This window comes from Schistocerca cancellata, chromosome 3 (assembly GCF_023864275.1).
Source record: "Schistocerca cancellata isolate TAMUIC-IGC-003103 chromosome 3, iqSchCanc2.1, whole genome shotgun sequence".
Lineage (NCBI taxonomy): Eukaryota > Metazoa > Arthropoda > Insecta > Orthoptera > Acrididae > Schistocerca > Schistocerca cancellata.
In genome coordinates this window covers 555,237,502-555,259,038 of record NC_064628.1, presented here as the reverse complement: position 1 = coordinate 555,259,038, position 21,537 = coordinate 555,237,502, and the positions used below count along the sequence as shown (strand labels likewise).

The window sequence follows — 21,537 nt, the reverse complement described above, 5'->3', positions numbered from 1 at the left end:
ATATCCATCCTGTTTCCTAACTATAAAAATATGCAGAAATTCATTTAAATAGTGATTTACCGTAACGCTTTAAAACATTGCTACGCACAAATGCCTTAAAAGAGACTTACGAAGTGAACTAGTTAAGTATTGGAGCTTAGATTATTTGTTGGACTAAGTGGGTAATTTTCTCGTAGAATCAGTGCATCATTTTCGCCCATAACACACATGTTGGCTCGTAGATGAGTGGGTCGAGGGACAATGTACAACTATCCATTTAGCCACCCGGTAAAAGTTCTTGGGTGGTCACTGCAGGCGAAGACGAGGCCACGGAGGATTTTCCTGTTCATTCTTCCACTGCCAATCTTACAGGGTGTTTCAAAAATGACCGGTATATTTGAAACGGCAATAAAAACTAAACGAGCAGCGATAGAAATACACCGTTTCTTCCAATATGCTTGGGACAACAGTACATTTTCAGGCGGACAAACTTTCGAAATTACAGTAGTTACAATTTTCAACAACAGATGGCGCTGCAAGTGATGTGAAAGATATAGAAGACAACGCAGTCTGTGGGTGCGCCATTCTGTACGTCGTCTTTCTGCTGTAAGCGTGTGCTGTTCACAACGTGCAAGTGTGCTGTGGACAACATGGTTTATTCCTTAGAACGGAGGATTTTTCTGGTGTTGGAATTCCACCGCCTAGAACACAGTGTTGTTGCAACAAGACGAAGTTTTCAACGGACGTTTAATGTAACCAAAGGACCAAAAAGCGATACAATAAAGGATCTGTTTGAAAAATTCCAACGGACTGGGAACGTGACGGATGAACGTGCTGGAAAGGTAGGGCGACCGCGTACGGCAACCACAGAGGGCAACGCGCAGCTAGTGCAGCAAGTGATCCAACAGCGGCCTCGGGTTTCCGTTCGCCGTGTTGCAGCTGCGGTCCAAATGACGCCAACGTCCACGTATCGTCTCATGCGCCAGAGTTTACACCTCTATCCATACAAAATTCAAACGCGGCAACCCCTCAGCGCCGCTACCATTGCTGCACGAGAGACATTCGCTAACGATATAGTGCACAGGATTGATGACGGCGATATGCATGTGGGCAGCATTTGGTTTACTGACGAAGCTTATTTTTACCTGGACGGCTTCGTCAATAAACAGAACTGGCGCATATGGGGAACCGAAAAGCCCCATGTTGCAGTCCCATCGTCCCTGCATCCTCAAAAAGTACTGGTCTGGGCCGCCATTTCTTCCAAAGGAATCATTGGCCCATTTTTCAGATCCGAAACTATTACTACATCACGCTATCTGGACATTCTTCGTGAATTTGTGGCGGTACAAACTGCCTTAGAAGACACTGCGAACACATAGTGGTTTATGCAAGATGGTGCCCAGCCACATCGCACGGCCGACGTCTTTAATTTCCTGAATGAATATTTCGATGATCGTGTGATTGCTTTGGGCTATCCGAAACATACAGGAGGCGGCGTGGATTGGCCTCCCTATTCGCCAGACATGAACCCCTGTGACTTCTTTCTGTGGGGACACTTGAAAGACCAGGTGTACCGCCAGAATCCAGAAACAATTGAACAGCTGAAGCAGTACATCTCATCTGCATGTGAAGCCATTCCGCCAGACACGTTGTCAAAGGTTTCGGGTAATTTCATTCAGAGACTACGCCATATTATTGCTACGCATGGTGGATATGTGGAAAATATCGTACTAGAGAGTTTCCCAGACCGCAGCGCCATCTGTTGTTGAAAATTGTAACTACTGTAATTTCGAAAGTTTGTCTGCCTGAAAATGTACTGTTGTCCCAAGCATATTGCAACAAACGGTGTATTTCTATCGCTGCTCGTTTAGTTTTTATTGCCGTTTCAAATATACCGGTCATTCTTGAAACAACCTGTATGATCTATCTCTAGATATCTCTTATCGGTGAACGTTGAGGAATGATCTTGCTTTTTGTTCCTTTCCGATATTAAATGAATGATTTTTGCCTCAGGATTCTTCCGACAGCACTGTTAACCCACCCCTTGAATTACTTCTAAATCGTTGGATTGACCCTGAGCAATGGGTAGAAAGTTTTACTCCATTTGTTGAGGTTTTTAGGAAAAACAAAAGAAGCATCTATCAGGTCTGTAACTTACATTGTCTTTTAGCACTTGATTACTAAGGATACTTCAAGTTGAAGACATCTCCATTATCACTGTGCTAAGGAACAGCGGTTTTAGTTGCGAATTAAAACTTTGCGCCCGTCATTGAAGAGATACAGAGAGTTTCAACATCAGCTTCAAACGAAATGGAGAATCTCACGTGAACATCGTACCTAAAAAAAAAGGAAGTGAGGTCGCGCAGTGATTAAGGTTCTCCAAATCGTTTAACGCATTTTTTTTCGTTTGAAAAGGATACGATCGATTTCCTGCAATATTCTTCTTTTATTCGAGCTTGTGCTCCGTTTCTTAAGACCTTGTAATCCCACCGAAGCGATGTTGCATAGTAGTGCGCATAACATGTGCATACCAGCAGTTTAAGGATACCTCTACCCTGTTGAGCGAATCGTGCACAATTGTCTATCTAGGATCTCTGACTTTCGCAGGTATTGCGCCACAAATTGCACAATCGGAAACACCTCATTATCACTGTGCTAAGGAAGTACGATTTTAGTTCCAAATTAAAACTGTGCACTGGTCATTGAAGTGTGTTCTGCCGGCGCCACTGGCAGTATATTGCTCGCTGAAAGTAGTAGTCCGGCTAGGCGCAAGATTTTAACTTTTCGCCAGTTAATTTTTTGCTTCTCATCATGCGGTGCTAGAGAGCAAAAAATAATCAATCGTATCTGCTCGTCCTCCATTAGTTTCTGTACTGCAGTAAGATGGTGAGTGAGATGACTAGTTACGAGTGTCCTCCAAACCAGGGTTTCCCAAACTGTGTTCCGCGGAACAACGGTGTTCCGCTGGAAGTAAGTGCTCCGAAAAAAAAAAAAACTATTAATAACATCAAGCGTTTTCGACATTTTGACGATACGAATTACTTTTTTAAAATTCTATGATCTCTGTATTATTAGTTATGATTTACAAATAAATAATCACCGAATAAAACAAGTCTTCTGATTTTTAAAAATTTGATAACTTTCTAAATAAACAAGGTGTTCTGTCACAATAGCAGGATCCTCAAAGTGTAATGTCCGAGGAAAAGTTTTGAAACCCCTGCTCTAAATTGAACTATCCCTTTGTAACGTGGCAGTCTCCTTCGAGCACTGACTGGTTGCGGCGATTTTCTGCAACACCACTAGACTGAGAGCACCAATCTCCGGTCTGAAAACAAGAACATCCGTTGAGCGTCACTCGCAACTTTCGGTAACACGAGATTGCGCGATTCTTTGTTATCATTATAAATTAATCACTTCCTTCTCCAAATTTTATCGTCCTTTCCATTTCTAACAACGAAAATAAAACATACTTAGAAGCATCGTTTTCGCTACCATTCCAAGTTTTGTAAGATTAGATTGCGGAATGACTTCTCTTTAAAGTCCTTACATGCAGGCAAGGCCAGGAGTGCTGTCTGAGTCAAACAAGAATGTTTGAATTCTGGACGGGATGAGTGCGCCAGTGGTCTTAACCGTGCAGTGCACCTGTTGCAATGGGTATGCAACGCTGTGGAAGAATTACAAAAACTGGTATTCAGCCGCCAAAGGGAAGCCAGCTGACGTATAAGGACGGAACGCACGAGTCGCAGCTGCTCTCTCACCTAATTACCTGTCTCGGCGACAGACTGCTCTGTCACGCTGCACGTGTTCTGCCGACGACGCACGTGCACTACTCGGCTGCGAAGGCCTTAGTCAAGACGGGCGGAGAAAACGAATGGAAATGTTTTGTGTGTCAAGCGCTATGAATATTGAGTGCCGCAGCTGATAGCAAACCCAGCGCTGGCCCAGTTCTGCTTGTGCAAAGGCTGCGTCACGACTTGGCCGTAAGAATATCGCCAGAAGACAAATCCACTCCCATTACAATACGCCACAACGACGCAAACTGTTCTACACCTGACAAGTGGAGTTCCGACAATTTTTTATTCTCCGACCAGCAGATGATGACTGCTTTTGTGTCATTACGGTACGACGAGACACTACTCTAGCCGTACGCGAGCATATCGGTCTTGTAAGAGGGATGTAATGAAAGGTGGAAAACAGGTTAATACGAATAGAACTGCACGTAGGTGATCCATCGATCCAAGAACTGTCGAAGCTAGCGCCCCCTCCCTCCAATCCACCAGCCCCTCCCCCGCGGACTACTTTTCTGCAATTTTTTTCTACAGAGAACAGCAAGCTTCATAATTCTATAATTAGGTTTAATAACAATGAAGCAATACTGAATAACATAACGTAAACGAACAATATTGATGAAAAATATAGCACAAGAAATTTAATGCATCATTTAATTAACCATAGAACACTAAAGGGCCGAAAATGTTGCATTGTTACTAAACTACCATAAAGTGTACTACTGCACACTTTATTCACATGAATCAGTTAATTACCAATATTAGATCTCCAGTGGTATGTTACCTACCAAATTAAGTACAACATGTCCTGTTTTATACCCTACTGCAATCGTAAATTTTACGAGATTCTAATAATTCAGGGTTAAATAAATTACAAACTGTTTAAACTTTCTAAAGAAACTGGAAGTAAACCGAAGTCTGTAAAATACATTTATGGAAAATATTATAAATAGATTTTACTATAATGTAATATAAAAAACGAATTTTATTTACTTCTCAATAAATTATTAATTGTCTTCAGTCGTCAGATATCTGAAGCTTTCCGTCAAATAACATACACTCTAAGAAAAAAAAAGAAAATAAAAAGACGCACCGCGAAGAAGTGATGCAAATTGGTCACAAATCAGTATTAATGCAGCTATCGACAGAAAATGCAAAACTGTAAACTTGGGCGGCCGATGGATGAATTTTATAAAATGAATTTTAACCATCAGCTGGTTGTGTCTACATAACGTGTCTTTATCTGATTGTAGCCATCGAACACAGACAAATTAACACGAAAAGTACAGTTCTTTTAACCTCAGTTTTCATCTTTTAGCATTGACTATTCGTAATGCACAAATAATGATATGATACCCGATTACGACATGATTATTGAGGAAAGTTTCAAAAAATTACAATCGATAGGATAATACTGGTGATTTTTTGTGGTACTGAACCACTTTTCGAGAAAAGCAGCGGAAGGTGGACGGGCTAGGTTTTCAGTTATTTGCATATATGATTTAATCTTTTGATTCTGTGTATCTCGAAACGGACAGTCAAACTTTTTTCCATCTTTTTTCGATTTCTACATTTATCACGGGAAATAATTTTCAGCGGCTTTGACAGTCAGGTTAAACTGGAGTTTAAAAAACCGATATAATCGAAAACCGGTTGTTTCAGCGATAACCGACAACCCCATCACACAGTGCAGGTACCTGGGTTAAAGTAACTCGCCCACTTGCTGGATGTGACAGGAAACAATACATGTCGGTTATTACTGTTCTGCTAACTTATATTCTCCACGAATGAGTAACGTTTGTCTTCTCTTCTTTGTACATTGTACGAACAGAATCCTTCAAATGAAGATGGCTGACTGAATGACCGGTGTGAATTTTCCTTTGTTTCCATTTGTTTACTGTCCGGCACGTGGACGAGTTACGTTAACCCGGGTTCTTAGAATGGGTGCTGGTACAGGAGTGTGTCAGTCAGTTTTGTGTTACGTATTTGATAACGTCATGTTTGTTTGAGTGAACATACACTGCTATACATATCTGAACAGATCCTGAGGAGAGGATGTGCATTACCGAATAAATCATAGGATGCTTTCTAAAAATGACGTTTTGCTGTTCCTGTCTCCGTTAGGAACATTACAAAAAAGGTAATAATTCTGGTAAATGTCACCCTGGTAGTTAAAAAAATGTATCAAGCAAATACTGCTTTACTTTATTTTTGGGCATCACGATTTCAAAATAAATGAGGAATCTTCTACGAAAGGTATTTTCCTTTCTTTGTAATGAAACTTTGTATCCAGAGCTGTACCGAGAGGGTGCACGATAGGTCCTCGAGGCCCGCGTCTATAAATGTACTGTATTTTCACAGTGTCATTTAGTCGATGTGGCATCGTAAAGAAAAGAGTTAATACCGAACAGACGCCCACGCTTACATGGTTTATGCGTTAACAGTTCACACAGCTAGCTCGCGTACAAATAGTTATGTTCAACAGCGAAGTTCGTGGTGTTACTCTGCCGAAGTTCGTGGTGTTACTCTATCACGTTACTTTACGATCTCAAAGGTCGGCGAGTGGATGCTGAAGCAAATATACTAAGAAAAGACGCACCGCGGAAGAATTATCCGAATGGGACACAAATCGGTAGATGTCATGTACATGCACAGACAAAAAAAAATGATTACAATTCCTTAAAATTGGATGGTTTATTCAAGAGAAAGACCTTCACATATTGAGCAAGTCAATAACGCGTTGGTCCACCTCTGATCCGTAAGGCAGCTGTTATTCGGCTTGGCACTGATTGGTAGAGTTGTTGGAGGTCATCCTGAGGGATATCGTGTCGAACTCTGTCAAACTTGTGCAACAGATCGTCAAAATCCCGAACTGGTTGGAGATAATGCTCCAAAAGTTCTTAGTTGCGAAGAGATCCGGCGATCTTACTGGCCAAGGTAGGGTTTAGCAAGCACGAAGACAAGCAGTAGAAACTCGCGCCGTGTGTGGGCGGCCATTATCTTCCTGAAATGTAAGCTCGGAATGGCTTGCCATGAAAAATGACACAAAGGGCCGTAGAATATCTTCGACGTGCCGCTGTGCTGTAAGGGTGCCACAGATGATAATCGAAGGAGTCCTGTTGTGAAATGAAGTAGTACCCCCTACCACCTAGTTGCTGAACCGTATGGCGGGCGACAGTAAGATATGCATCCCACCGCTGTCCGTGGCGTCTCCAGACACTTCATCGCTGGTCATCGAGGCTCAATTCGTAGCGGGAGTCATCACTGAGGAAAATTCTACTCCTGTCAGTGAGATTACGGGCCGAATGTACTCGACACCCCTGCAGATTGGCTTGTTGGTTTACAGAGGTGCAAGGAGCGCCGTTAGCTCAGCCCCCTTTGATGAATCCTGGAGCTCTCAGTGCCTCCCCGACGATTGCTCGCTCCTCAGGTTCTGTCGCCTCTAGGTCGACCGCTTCCTTTTTGCAGCTGTGTGCGACATCGCTCCTATTCAAGTGTCTAGTGATCCGCAGATTACTGCGACCGGCTTCTTTGAGCCCAGCTGACATGTGCCTATATTGTTCGCGCGCCTGTATGTGCGGCATAGTTACTGTCCAGTTGAGTACACAGAATGAAATCTGCAAAGACTTTATGCCCTAATATCGACCTGTTCGCTTTTTACTATCCTTGACAACTGTGTGGCGAAATTGTGCTGCAGCCTCACACATTCATCCATCGTAATGTTTCCATGAGGTGAGATTAAACAGCCGTAAAGTATTTTATAAGATGCATTTTAACCCCCATTATTCATCAACCTTTTTCGGTTATTAACCATCATCTACGATTTAGGGTACATCAGAAGGTTAAAAGCATCACAGCGCCGCTGGCCGCGGTGGCCGAGCGGTTCTAGGCGCTTCAGTCCGGAACTGCGCGACTGCTACGGTCGCAGGTTCGAATCCTGCCTCGAGCATGGATATGTGTGTGACGTCCTTAGGTTAGTTAGGTTTAAGTAGTTATAAGTCTAGGGGATTGATGACCTCAGATATTAAGTCCCATAGTGCTCAGAGCCATTTGAACCATTTTTAAAAGCATCCCATATTCCTTTGAAGCTGAACAATATCGAAACTATCCAGTGACATTGTACGAACACCTGACATAATTTGTTTTAGAATACTGACAGTGATATCTCAAGTTTGACATGAGTGATGTAACCGAAACAAACTGAAATAGCGATAGCATAAACAATGCAACAAAATACTTTGTTCATAAAGTCAAGAACAAATGAAAAGGCAAATGCCATGCAATAAAAACTAACGACTTTATTAAACACCACCAAAGAGAAAATGGAAAGATAGTGAACGACACAATATACATGCAAAACGTTGAAGTGAATTGACGAAGGAAAGCTTCGAAAGTGGCTTTACAGTACGATTCAGCACAGGACCAATGGGAAGAAAAGTGATCCAAGTTATTGAAGTGAGCCTTCAGATTAGAACAACTTATTAAGCGGCAAAATGTATATCTTTAATTTAGTTCTTTAGTTTGGTTTCAGTGAAAAAAGATCTAGTAGTGAGGTGGTGCGTTGAATGTAAAGACCTTAGTCATTTGGCAAAATATAAGCATGTAGTAATTTGTGGACACTGTGGGGAAGAAGGTCATATCAGAAAAAGACTGCAATAAAATCAAACAAGCGGCAGTATGTGTGCACGCGCCATGTAAATATAGACGATGGTGACTGATACTGATGGCGCTTTCGATAACCTACGGTGCCCGCCTCTCTTTGGTCGTCTTAGGGATTTGGAGTGTCCAGATGCGCTGCACAACTCCCTGGGAGATTATTGCCACGGGCGATACGCTTCTTTAACATGCTCAAGAAAGAACATAACGAAGATAGTATCAAAAGGCTGTCCGCAGGGATCAGTGTTTGGGCCAGAGTTTCGAGACGTAGCATTGAAGTCCATACAACAGAAGTTACTGATAGCGGTAACGTAAGCGGTTTGGTAGCATTTGCAGACGGGGTGCAGTTCGTTGTAAGTGCAGACTCTAGAAGAATGTAGAAGACAAATGTAATGAGGCGCTTCACGAACTTTAAGGCTGGTGTCGAAGTGTTAAACTGTCACCAGGACCTCACAAAACAACTTACCCCCTGCTGAAAGAGAACCTAGTCATGAACCCTAAAATGAAATTAAATGATGTAACGATTACGAGAGGTGAGATAACGAGATATCTAGGGATATTTTTGGGCGGACGTCCTGACTTTGCACACCATATACAGGAAGCAGGCAGAAAAGATACAAACGTGACGAATGAAATTATAACTCTTGCAAATAGGCAATTTCGGCTTCCCATGAAAACAATCAATGTATACCACCAATCTATATTAGCATCAGTCGTAGGATATGGTGCAAGCTTTTGGACTCATAGATAGCAGCTAGTGGAGAGTTCAACGAGGAGTGCTACTAAGATCAACAGGTGCCTACTGGTGAGCATATTCTATGAATATGCACACTGGACTTGGAAATTAGGAAAAGGGGAGCCTTTTACTGGTGGCAGAAAGACAATCAGATGGAAGTACGAAGGGTGCTTGGAACTGAGGCCAATTCGAAATAAAGGCAATCGCGTATTAGCACTGTGGCAAAATGAATGGGACACTTCAGGCACATGCAGGAGAACACATGAATTTTTGCCTGATACCAGGGGAGATTAAAAATGGGGCTTCTTAACCGGCGAGTGGATTGGTACATGACCTGAGTGGACATGGCCCGTATGCTAGGTATCTATACAAAATCTGAAGACAGATGAATGATAGCTGCGTCTGCGGCACTGTGGGCACAGCAGTACACACATTGTTGGACTGCGCGCTCTGTAAGGATGCGGAGAGTAGTGAACGTCAGGTATTAAGGATGTTGGATTCCAAAGTAGGGCTAAGGAGCGAGTCGACCTGACGCATCTTGGACGATACTGCAGCCGCAGTATCTAGGAAGGCCAAAGAAGACTGCACGAGGGATTCAACCATAAGACTGCATGCTGCCATCTAGGTGGAGAGAAAATAACTGAGGTCGGCGGCCACCGAATGGAACAGAGTCCCAAGAATATTACATTGCGTTGGTGCAAGTGATCATGGAAGTGTGGACGTAACAGTGATGAATGGAACTGCTGGGTACAGTGGAAACGCTGCTGACGAGCTGCCCGACGCCCAAGAAATGCAGTAGACAATGACTGCTGACCGGGTTAGTATGAGGGCGGATCCAATAGCGGAAACAACCATCTACAAGCTAAATACACCAAAATAAATGGACAAACAGAGAACAGATTCTGTAGTGGTCGTTGTAGTTAGGTGACTAGTTAATGGTTTCATTGCCGTTTTGTAATAGTAGAAGTAGTTGTATTTTTAAAATTAAGTATTAGAAATAAATGGGTAACACAATTTATGACAATCCGTGGAAATGTGATTTTCAGATAATAATCTGTAATTAAGGAGAACAAATAAATAACTAAATTCCTAGAAGCATACAAAAACAGTTCAGATCGCACGCTCTCACAGAGCTCGTGTGCATTATATTGGAACAACAGAGATATCCTCAAACAGTTTAATAGATTTGTTATGTACACCTACCACTCTTCTGATTCAACTTTTCATTCTTGGTACTCATTTTTGTACGTTCTTACAATTTAAGACACATAGCAAAAGAACTTTAGTTAAATGCTCGTACGTATCAAAGCTTTCTTTTGTTTTTACTATGCTTTTTGTATGTTTTTATTTTTTGATTTTTTTTAATATAAGTAATGCTAGGTAGGTTTCTATTAACACGTTTTAAGGCCTTAAAGTGTCCATTTTTCCAGCGCTTAGTAATGAGGTCGTTTTCATGCCAGTTACCACTGCTTTTACATGCAACGTAATTACCCAGGTTCCCGAGGGTAGGTCTATTTTTATTTAAAAATTATTGTTAATTTTCTTTCGTGATTTGTTATCAGTTGACTGTCTAAGTCCATGAAGAATCTACTTTAATTGTAGATGATTTGAAATTAAACTTCGCACGACGCTGAGCATGAGGCGGGACACGCCTCGTTCTGTTGGCTACCCTGCGGGACGTGTTATCGCCGGAACGCAGGAACAGCGGCGAGTGTCTTACTACACGTATCTTTGCTGGGCAGTTTGCATCACCTATGTTACTGTCTTTGGCAAGAGGTACCTAATGTACACAGAGGGCAATTTCTTTAGATTCTAGCCACTGCTGTCCGCAGCTCGTGGTCGTGCGGTAGCGTTCTCCCTTCCCGCGCCCGAGTTCCCGGGTTCGATTCCCGGCGGGGTCAGGGATTTTCTCTGCCTCGTGATGACTGGGTGTTGTGTGATGTCCTTAGGTTAGTTAGGTTTAAGTAGTTCTAGGGGACTGATGACCATAGCTGTTAAGTCCCATAGTGCTCAGAGCCATTTGAACCATTTTTTTCTAGCCACTACTATTGACCTTTCAAGTTTTTACTGTGCTTTAATGTATTTTTAATACGTTTGTGGATTATAATCAACACTGTATTATGATTGCTTGTACAATGAGTTTTTTCTATTGTATACACGCTATTCGGTAATTTTTACGCTCGTTGGTTTATTCCACCCTTGTTGAACAGCGGGCGGAGCTTTCCCCTTATAACTCTTAGCATCTATATGCTAGTCAGGATTTGTTGACTGGTACTTTTTCGTAGGTGCTGCAGCTCCGCGTATTGGCTCCACGCGTCGCCAAGGGCGTATACATATTTTGTCTCCAGATGGCGTTGCAGTTTTTATGGTGATTAGCTGCATCATATGTCGCCTTTTTGTTAATTCCAGAGTTAATGGTGTAAAATATCTGTATCGTGCGAAAAGTGGCAATTGACTCTAAATAACGAGAAGTGTGACATTATAGGCAGCATTCCCTTGAATTTCGGTTACACAGTAAATCACACAAATCCAAAAGCTGTAAATTCAACTAAATGCTTACGGATTACAATTACGAATAACTTAAATGGAACTATCACGTAGATAATGTTGTGGGAAAGCAAGTAAAAGATTGATTTATTGCCAAAGCACTTAGAAAACTCAACACGTCTAATGAAGAGACTGCCTACACTACGCTTGTCCGCCCTCTTCTGGAGTAGTGCTATGCGGTGTGAGATCCGCATCAGATAGGATTGACAGACGACTTAGAAAAATTTCACAGAAGGGCAGCTCATTTTGTATTATCACGAAACAGGGGAAAGAGTACCACGGGTATGATACGCGAATTGGGGTCGCAGTTATTGAAACAAAGGCGTTTTTCGTTAGGGCAGGATCTTCGCATGAAATTTCAATCGTCAACTTTTTCCTCCAAATGCGAAAATATTTTGTTGGCGCCACCTACATTGGGGATCAGCATAATAAAATAAAGAGGAATCAGAGCTCGCACGGAAAGATTTAAGTGTTCGTTTTTTCCGTGCGCTGCTAGAGAATGCAATGCTAGAGAAATAGCTTGAAGGTCTTTCGATGAACCCTCTGCCAGGCAGTTAACTGTGAATTGTGGAGTAATCATGTGGACGTACAAACCAATTATCAGAGTACATAAATATTAGCTGCGATCTTGATTAACTGTTTTTGTTATACTACTTAAGAAGGTCAGTGCCGTTACAATATGGCCTAAAAAGTTATTGTATTCTAAGGAGCGGATGGAAAACCGTTTGCATAGGGCGAAAAAAAAAAAATATTTTCTTTCTCTATACGAATATATGCGTGCGCTATTGTATAACTGCGAAGCGTTGGAAAAATGACGATTGTTTCCTTTAAGGATTGGAGAACGCATGCGAGCGTTGTGAGAGTTGTATCGGTGCGTGAGGGGTACTGTGTGAGAAACGTGCTAGCCCCTGCCACGCAGAGGTGAGGATAGGACGCACACGCGTGTGACAGGAAGCGGGAAGCTGACGCCCCGACCAGGCGCGTGGGTGTCCTGTTGCCGGCGGAAAAGGAGAGCCTCGGGCGCCGTGATCTGTCGCGGCACTTCCCCACTGGCTGCTCTGCTCGTGCTACAACTAGCAAATATGGCAAATCGAAAAGCATCGCGTTCATCTCATACATGTTGTCGATACGACGCAATTCACGCTGACGCCAAGTGTCGATCGATGGAGTAGCAACTCTTTTTCCTCCATTTCGCCTTTAGTTCGCTTCGTCGCAGATTCGCACTGTGGTTTGTTTCAGACTTCTAAAGAGAAATTCGCTTTTCTTTGGACAGAAGAGTACAACTCTAATTTCCACAAATTGATTCAGGTGTAGAAATGATCTTTAGTGGCTGTTACATCGTAAGGTTCACTTTTTATGATCCTAACGAAGTTTATTCCTCATACAGAGTACAGATGGGCACGCCTAGGTTCGTTTGCAAGGCGTCAGCCAGTCATAGCGGCCGAGAGGTGATGCATCAGAAGAGTAAGTTAGTCGCTGCAAAACTAAATTCCGAAAAGGATTCACGTTCTAACTGTCAGGGAGCAGCAGCCAGGTTGAGGTTGTGGTCCGGAGCCGACGCTCTTCGGCCATACAGCTCTCTTTCCTCCTCAACTCTATTCAGTACCTCTTCATCAGTCACTCGATCTTCAGAATTCGTCTGCAGCATCAATTTCAATAGCTCCTGTTCTTTTCTTGCCTTTACTGCTCATAGTCCACGTTTCGCTAATCTATGCGACTACACTGTAACCAAATATGGGTATAATTAAAAGGGTAGCTACTCACAGAGCTACAGTGTGAGCTATAATTATCGTATGGCAGAGAAACTTGGTGGATATTCTAATGCGTTAATACCAAGCCGATTTACGCTGGAAAACAAGTTAGTTCTAGTTTCTGAGGAAAGGTGCAAATCTGCTGCTTTGAATGTAGGGAGGACATATAGAAACGCCTCCATATACAATGGATTAGGAACGGGACGTGGGCAGGGAAGATCAAACAAGTGAAAGGATTTTATTATTAACCACCGCCTACACTATGTGTTCGATAAGTGCACTTGAGACGTTGACATGATGCTACATCCGCAAAAGACGTAATCAACAGTTGTTCGTAGTAGTTCCGGTGGAATCTCAGCAACCTTCGTATCAGCCAAAAGTCACATGGATTCACATCAGGTGATCTTGCAGGCCATGCATCTGGAAAACCTATGGAGATAATACGTTCGTGGAAGATTACACTACGCAGATCATTTACTGGGCGAGCGATATGACGTGTTGCCCCGTTTCGCATGAGAACAGTGATTTCCACAGAGTTGCACTTTTCCAAAGCGAGAATCACGTGCTGTACCAGGAGGTCTCGATAACGTGCAGACGTCACGGTACATATGATAGGTTCTCTGAGTGTTTCTCTTCAAGGAAGAACGGACAGAGAATAAAGGTGTTAGTGAATTCACACCACACAATCAAATACAGCGGGTGCAGTGGCTCTTCGTGCACGCTACGTGGTTTAACAGCACCCCAAATACGGCAATTCTGTGCATTCACTGCACCCTGTAGCGTAAAATGTGCCTCGTCACTCCATAGAATATTGCCCGGCCACATGTCTTCAACTTCGATCCGTGCCAGAAACCGAAGAGTAGCTCAGGACCTTGCTGCAGATCAGGAAGTTTCAGTTGCTGCACCATCTGGATCTTGTACAGGTACCAGTGTAAAATAAATCGCAAAATTTCCGTACTGTTGACCGTGGGATGGAGAATTTTCGCGACACTGCATGAGGACTAGCACTACCCGGGCACTACTGAATGGTCAGTTACAGCAACAGCTGCCTCGTCCATAACTTCCATCGCCTTCCCCTTCCAGCTCACCCGTGTTTTCAGATTTCATTATCATCGTCTTTAAAACATTTAATGACATCGGGCCTCTCCTCAGAGCCTCCAGTAGGCGATACTCTCAATGCAGCACTGTAATTGCTGCCGTTCACATAAAATAGTTTCGCTAACAGCAAACGGTCTCCCTTCTGAGTAGCCATACTTTTCGCTCACGTTATGGCTAGTCAAATGATAGCTTAGATGCCATACCGTCATACAAACAGTATACAGCTACAGTCCACAATGGACTGCAATTATAGCCACCCGGTACTTTCAGAAAATACTTCCTATCATATAAATTTATAGTCGATGTAAAAAAGATCTTTTCAGAAACGCATTTCTTGCTGTTGAGAGTCTGATATTATATCCAGTCTACTTCGGCCATCGGCAGTTATTTTGCTACTCAAATAACAAAAAACCTCAGAAGCTACATTTAGTGTGACATTTGCTAGTCCACATCGCCTGATTTAACTCTATTATTTCCATTACCACTATTTTGCTTTGGTTGAGATGCATCTTATAGCACTACTCTTATTTCGTTTAATTGCTCTTCCAAGTCCTTTTAGTCTCGGAGAATTACGGTCTCTTTGGTAAACCTCAACGTTTTTATTTCTTCTCCAGAGAAGTAAATTCCTTTTCCAAATTTGTCCTTTGTTTGCTTTATTGCTGTCTCTATGCGCAGATGTAGTGTAAGCTGAATAACATGGGGGATAGAATACAACAGTGCCTCAGTCCCTTCTGAACTGCAAGATGTAGTAAAAGTTGTATAGTTACAATTTCGATTGTCCTTTCCTTTTGATTGTTACCGTGAAATAAAATATTGAATCTTTCTGAAATATTAAAACCTTATCTGAACCCGGACTCTGGCCTCTCAAGGGCAATGCGACCTACTGAGCTATCCAGGCGCAGCTCGCGAACCAAACTTAGGAAAGGAGAGGAGTACTTGCAGACTCTTGACTTGCGCTGGCTTTGTGTGTCAGTAAGAGCACTACCCGTGAAATGCAGGTTACCGGTCTGGCACCGTTTTAATCTGTCCGGAAGTTTCAAAACAACGCACACTTGCTCGCAGAGCAAGAATTTGATTCGGTAACGAAAACAGCTGGTTCAAACGTTAAATCGTACAATGAAAGTGGAAATCAACACAATTGTCGGATTGTTAAAGTGGTCACACATAAATGAAATCCTCGAGTGTGCTAAGTTTAGGGTGGAGAGAATACGAGGCAATTTTCTGAGAACGAGTCTGACTCAGCCGGAACTTCCGTCTGGCAGGTCGGCTAATGGACGGTTTGGGGCGTGGCTGCAATTTGCTGAGTAATCATGGTGACGTATAATTAACTGGTTTGCACAGCAAACAGCTGCTACGGCAGCATGAATTGTGAGGGAAAAGAAATAAATAAAATAATTGGACAGGACAATGAAAAAATGAAGAAAGACAGACCGAAGATATTACTAACAAATACATATTAGCTGATACCATCTCTGTATGTACAGACTTGCATGTAGGCAACTCTGCACTCTCCTTGGAAGATACCGAAATTAATTAAAAATCAACTGTTACACATCTGCGATTTGGCATTCCATATAGTCCTTAACAGCAGCTCTTTGTTAATAGCGGCTCCTCCAGAGCAAGTACTACCCTCCACCCCACCAAAAGAAAAATAACCCCCGCATCCTACTGCCCTTCGTGCCCACATAACTTGCACAGCTAAGAAACGATTTTCGGGAAAAAAGGTAACTGATATATCATTTCATTAAAGAAGTAATTTTCCTCAGATGGTTCAAATGCCTCTGAGCACTATGGGACTTAACTGCTGAGGTCATCAGTCCCCTAGAACTTAGCACTACTTAAACCTAACTAACGTAGGGACATCACACACATCCATGCCCGAGGCACAATTCGAACCTGCGACCGTAGAGGTAGCGTGTTTCCAGACTGTAGCGCCTAGAACCGCTCGGCCACTCCGGCCGACTAATTTTCCTTCATTAGGTTTTTTTCACTCTAATCACGTTACTTTATTACGTAATTTCGCCACCCAGAGTTTAACAGGATACCAAAATCTATGTTATTCTTATAATAATGACCCACACAGTACTCTGAGAAAAACAATGTTTAATGGTGTCCCTTATTAGAAATCAGCACAATCGTTCAGGTACAAGTGTCACATGCAGAATGAAGGGGGGTGCTCTTTTTTATTCTATGTACGGTAAACAACAATGGTGATTAGTTGTGCTTGTACCAAATATGGTTCCGCTGAAACTAGTTAGAGAACCCATTAAGCGTTTCAGTTTGCTCACTGATGTGTGGATAATGACATGCTGTGAGGATAACCTTATTTTTGGTGTGATGTACTTTATTGAAATCCAAGAGGACGAAATTAGGTTATCGGTAATACTGAAATAATTCTTTTGTTTCAAATAAAACATAAGACTCACAAAATAATATTACTTTTTTCAAGAAATTTTCAAGCGAGTGTGGACGAGTGCTTAAAAGAGACTTAATAAATAATACCCTGAAAAGTTTGAGCTTTACAGCGAAGACCGTGCAAATAAGGTGAGATTCACAGTGGTAATGACCACCTAAGCCCCTTACACATAGGCACGACAAGCATATACACTGCATATACACTATGTGATCAAAAGTATCCGGACACCCCCAAAAACATACGTTTTTCGTATTGGGTGCTTTATGCTGGCACCTATGCTGCCACCTACTGCCAGGTACTCCGTATCAGTGACCCGAGTAATCATTAGACATCGTGAGAGAGCAGAATGGGGCGCTCCGCGAAAGTCAAGGACTTCGAACGTGGTCAGGTGATTGGGTGTCACTTGTGTCATACGTCTGTACACTAGATTTCCTCACTCCTAAACATCCCTAGGTCCACTGTTTGCGATGTGGTAGTGAAATGGAAACGTGACGGGACACGTACAGCACAAAAGCGTACAGGCCGACCTCGTCTGTTGACTGTCAGAGACCGCCGACAGTTGAAGAGGGTCGTCATGTGTAATAGGCAGACATCTATCCAGACCGTCACACAGGAATTCCAAACTGCATCAGGACCCACTGCCAGTACTATGACAATTGGGCGGGAGGCGAAAAAACTTGGATTTCACGGTCGAGCAGCTGCTCATAAGCCGCACATCAAGCCGGTAAATGCCAAACGACGCCAAGCTTGGTGTAAGACGCGTAAACATTGGACTATTGAACAGTGTATCAACGTTGTGTGGAGTGACGAATCACGGTACACTATGTGGCGATCAGATGGCAGGGTGTGGGTATGGCGAACGCCATCTGCCAGCGTGTGTAGTGCCAACAGTAAAATTCGGAGGCGGTGGTGTTATAGTGTGATCGCGTTTTTCATGGAGGTGGCTTGCACCCCTTATTGTTTTGCGTGGCACTATCACAGCACAGGCCTACATCTACATGATGTTTGAAGCACCTTCTTGCTTCCCTCTGTTGAAGAGCAATTCGGGGATGGTGATTGCATCTTTCAACACGATCGAGCACCTGTTCATAATTTCGACCATAAATATAAATGTTTATGACCTAATTTTTTTCTACCGAAAGTAGATGCACTTGGTAACTAAATACAAGGGACACTGTCTTTTTGTTACTTGTCTTATGTAATACTAATTGTTTTAATCCTTTGAGAGTTAATATCTTACTAAGAGTTTCCAAGTTGGCGTTTGAGTATGTGTAATGCACAACCGTGCTGATTACGTTTTCATTTAGGTCTCACATACTGACGGTTGGATGTATGCAGATATGTTATATTAGGGATCAGTAGAAACCAGTACACCCAATTTCACATTGATCGTACTTCAAATAAATAACTGTGCCGAATATCCACATGAAATGCATGGTGCATCAGTGTCTAATGCCCAGATAGTATAGAAATGCATGAAATACACGGCTAATAAATTCTGATAGTTAACAACGGATGAGATGTGGCACAGTGTGAATCAGAATTTGATACGATGCTTTTGTGTAACATCTTGAAGCTACAGGAATTCAACAGAAATGAGTAGTCAATTTCCAAAGTAAATTGTCATTATTTAAATAAACGTATGCAAATTTTGTCCAGCTGACACGTTTCGCACTATAGAGATTGGCAAATGACACTGAGTAGAAGCAAACGTAGCGTATTACGCAGAAATAGAAGACCAGTTACTGTATAATTTGATGATTGCCGAACAATCATCACTGGAAACTGGGATACATGAGCTCAATTATATCATATGTGGATTTTAATTGGCACGTAACGAAGTATTGCTACAGCTGGGTGTCCTTATTAATTAATCATCTGTGATAATTTCGTGAGACTGGTTTGCATACTACAGACTACTAGTTGTTTAAATGTTTACCTAACATTGTCAGCAGAATAGCGATCTCTGATTTTGAAAAATGTAATCTTCTTATTAGAGGAGTTTTATTTGCCCACATCGCAATAAGCACATATTAAATTAAAGCAACCATTCGCTATTTCCCCATCCTAAGTCTAATTCAAGATATAGTCATGCAAACAGTCAACAAATGTCCGTATGATCGTGTTCTGCACGCAAGATGCCATTCTGATGACGACGGGTCACCTATCAAACAGGTTAGTGTTTGCCTGGTAGCCCCACATCCACAGTCATTGTGTACACAGTCACAGACAGTGCAGTATGGCACAGAGAAGACGCCTGGCAGACACTCTGCGGTGGAGGGCCATAGGAAGAATGGAAGCAGCCAGTCGCAAACTGATGTGGCTCGATGGCTTAATGTGAATCGTTCTGTTGCTTTTCTGATGAGGTGTCAGTGTACAGAGACCGAAACTGTATTCCGAAGACTAAGGCAGGGCCGAGCACGTGTTGTATCAGAAAGAGAGGACCGTTATTTGGCTGTAAGGGCACTACGGTGCCGCCTTAATACTGCACGGCAACTGGCATCTGACCTCCCAGCATCCACTGGACGTGTTGTAACGAGGCAAACGATGTACAGAAGGCTTCGGCAGAGTGGCCTTTGTTGTAGAGATCTGCTGTATGTGTACCTCTGACACGTCTTCACAGAAGGAGCATCTAGAGTAACGTCGTCAACATGCCACATGGACAGTCGAACAGTGGGCCAATGTTCTTTTCACAGATGAGTCCCGATTTGGTGTGGAGAGTGATTCACGGCAGATTCGCAGGTGGGGGAGGGGGGGAGGGGGGGGGGACGTGGAACACGATTTAGGGACCCAAACGTTGTGGAAAGAGATCGATATCGGGGAGGATCTCTAATGATGTGGGCAGGGATTATGTTGACCATTCGAAAACCTCTTCATGAACCTGCACGGGTGAATCGGCAAGGTTTAACTGCTGCCACGTTATCGTGACGAGATCTTGGGACCTCATGTGCGGTTCTGGCGAGGTGCTGTGGATCCAAACTTCGTAGTGACGGACGATAATACTCGACCTCGTTGAGCACAGGTGACTGATGTTTTCTTGGGAAGGAAGTTATTGCAAGCATGGTGTGGCCTGCTCGCTCTCCCAATTTGAATCCCACAGACGACGTCTGGAACGCACCAGGCAGATGGGCTGCATCGCGTCAGCATTCACCTACCACTTTACAAGATTTGCGAGCATCTCTGCAGGAAGAATGGGCGTTATTGCCTCGACATAAGATCGATGACATCATCCACAGCATACACCGTGGTTCTCAAGGCCTGTATTGCTGCCAGAGGTGGTCACAATCCATACTTAACACATTAACTAGTTGCCAGAATGTGTGTGCAAATCCGCTAAGTTGAGAAAAACGAAGAATATTTTTGTCTGCCGTTATACGTGTTGCAGTAGTTTACGTTTTTTATTCTTTATATTGTTTATACTTTACTAACATCCGTTTATAGCGTTTTATGGCAAAATAAACGCAGCCTTGCAAAATTTTTGTTTGTTGCTTTAATTTTGGACACCAGAGACAACTAGTTTCGGCAAGTGAAATTGCCACCTTCAGATCATCTACATGTATCACCTATTGTGCCACTCCATGTAGTGCACTGTCATCTGGTCATAAACACATTTTGGAGCAACTTATTGAAGAAGACGCACCAGTGTGTCATCCTGTGGGTACAGACACCACCACCACCACCACCACCACCACCACCACCACCACCACCACCACCATCATCATCTAAGACTGATTATGCCTTTCAGCGTTCAGTCTGGAGCATAGCCCCCTTATACAGTTCCTCTATGATCCCCTATTCAGTGCTAACATTGGTGCCTCTTCTGATGTTAAACCTATTACTTCAAAATCATTCTTAACCGAATCCGGGTACCTTCTCCTTGGTCTGCCCCGACTCCTCCTACCCTCTACTGCTGAACCCATGAGTCTCTTTGGTAAACTTGCTTCTCCCATGCGTGTAACATGACCCCACCATCTAAGCCTGTTCGCCCTGACTGCTACATCTATAGAGTTCATTCCCAGCTTTTCTTTGATTTCCTCATTGTGGACACCCTCCTGCCATTGTTCCCATCTACTAGTACCTGCAATCATCCTAGCTATTTTCATATCCGTAACCTCAACCTTGTTGATAAGGTAACCTGAATCCACCCAGCTTTCGCTCCCATACAACAAAGTTGGTCGAAAGATTGAACGGTGCACAGATAACTTAGTCTTGGTACTGACTTCCTTCTTGCAGAAGAGAGTAGATCGTAGCTGAGCGCTCACTGCATTAGCTTTGCTACACCTCGCTTCCAGTTCTTTCACTATGTTGCCATCCTGTGAGAATATGCATCCTAAATACTTGAAACCGTCCACCTGTTCTAACTTTGTTCCTCTTATTTGGCACTCAATCCGTTTATATTTCTTTCCCACTGACATTACTTTCGTTTTGGAGATGCTTATCTTCATACCATAGTCCTTACATTTCTGACACAGCAAGCAATATTCTCTGAACCAAACTTATTTTATCAGAAACTTTTGTGAGTGTCTGCCATGATTCGGGTTTATTATGCGATGTATGACGAGACAT

General features: G+C 42.9%; 1 protein-coding gene across 4 annotated transcripts in view; it reads right to left on the bottom strand.

Moving 5' to 3' along the window:
- LOC126175395 (tripartite motif-containing protein 2-like) overlaps window positions 1-21,537 on the bottom strand; it is a 412,180-nt gene that overhangs the window by 104,487 nt on the left and 286,156 nt on the right. The gene's annotated exons all lie outside the window — the stretch shown is intronic.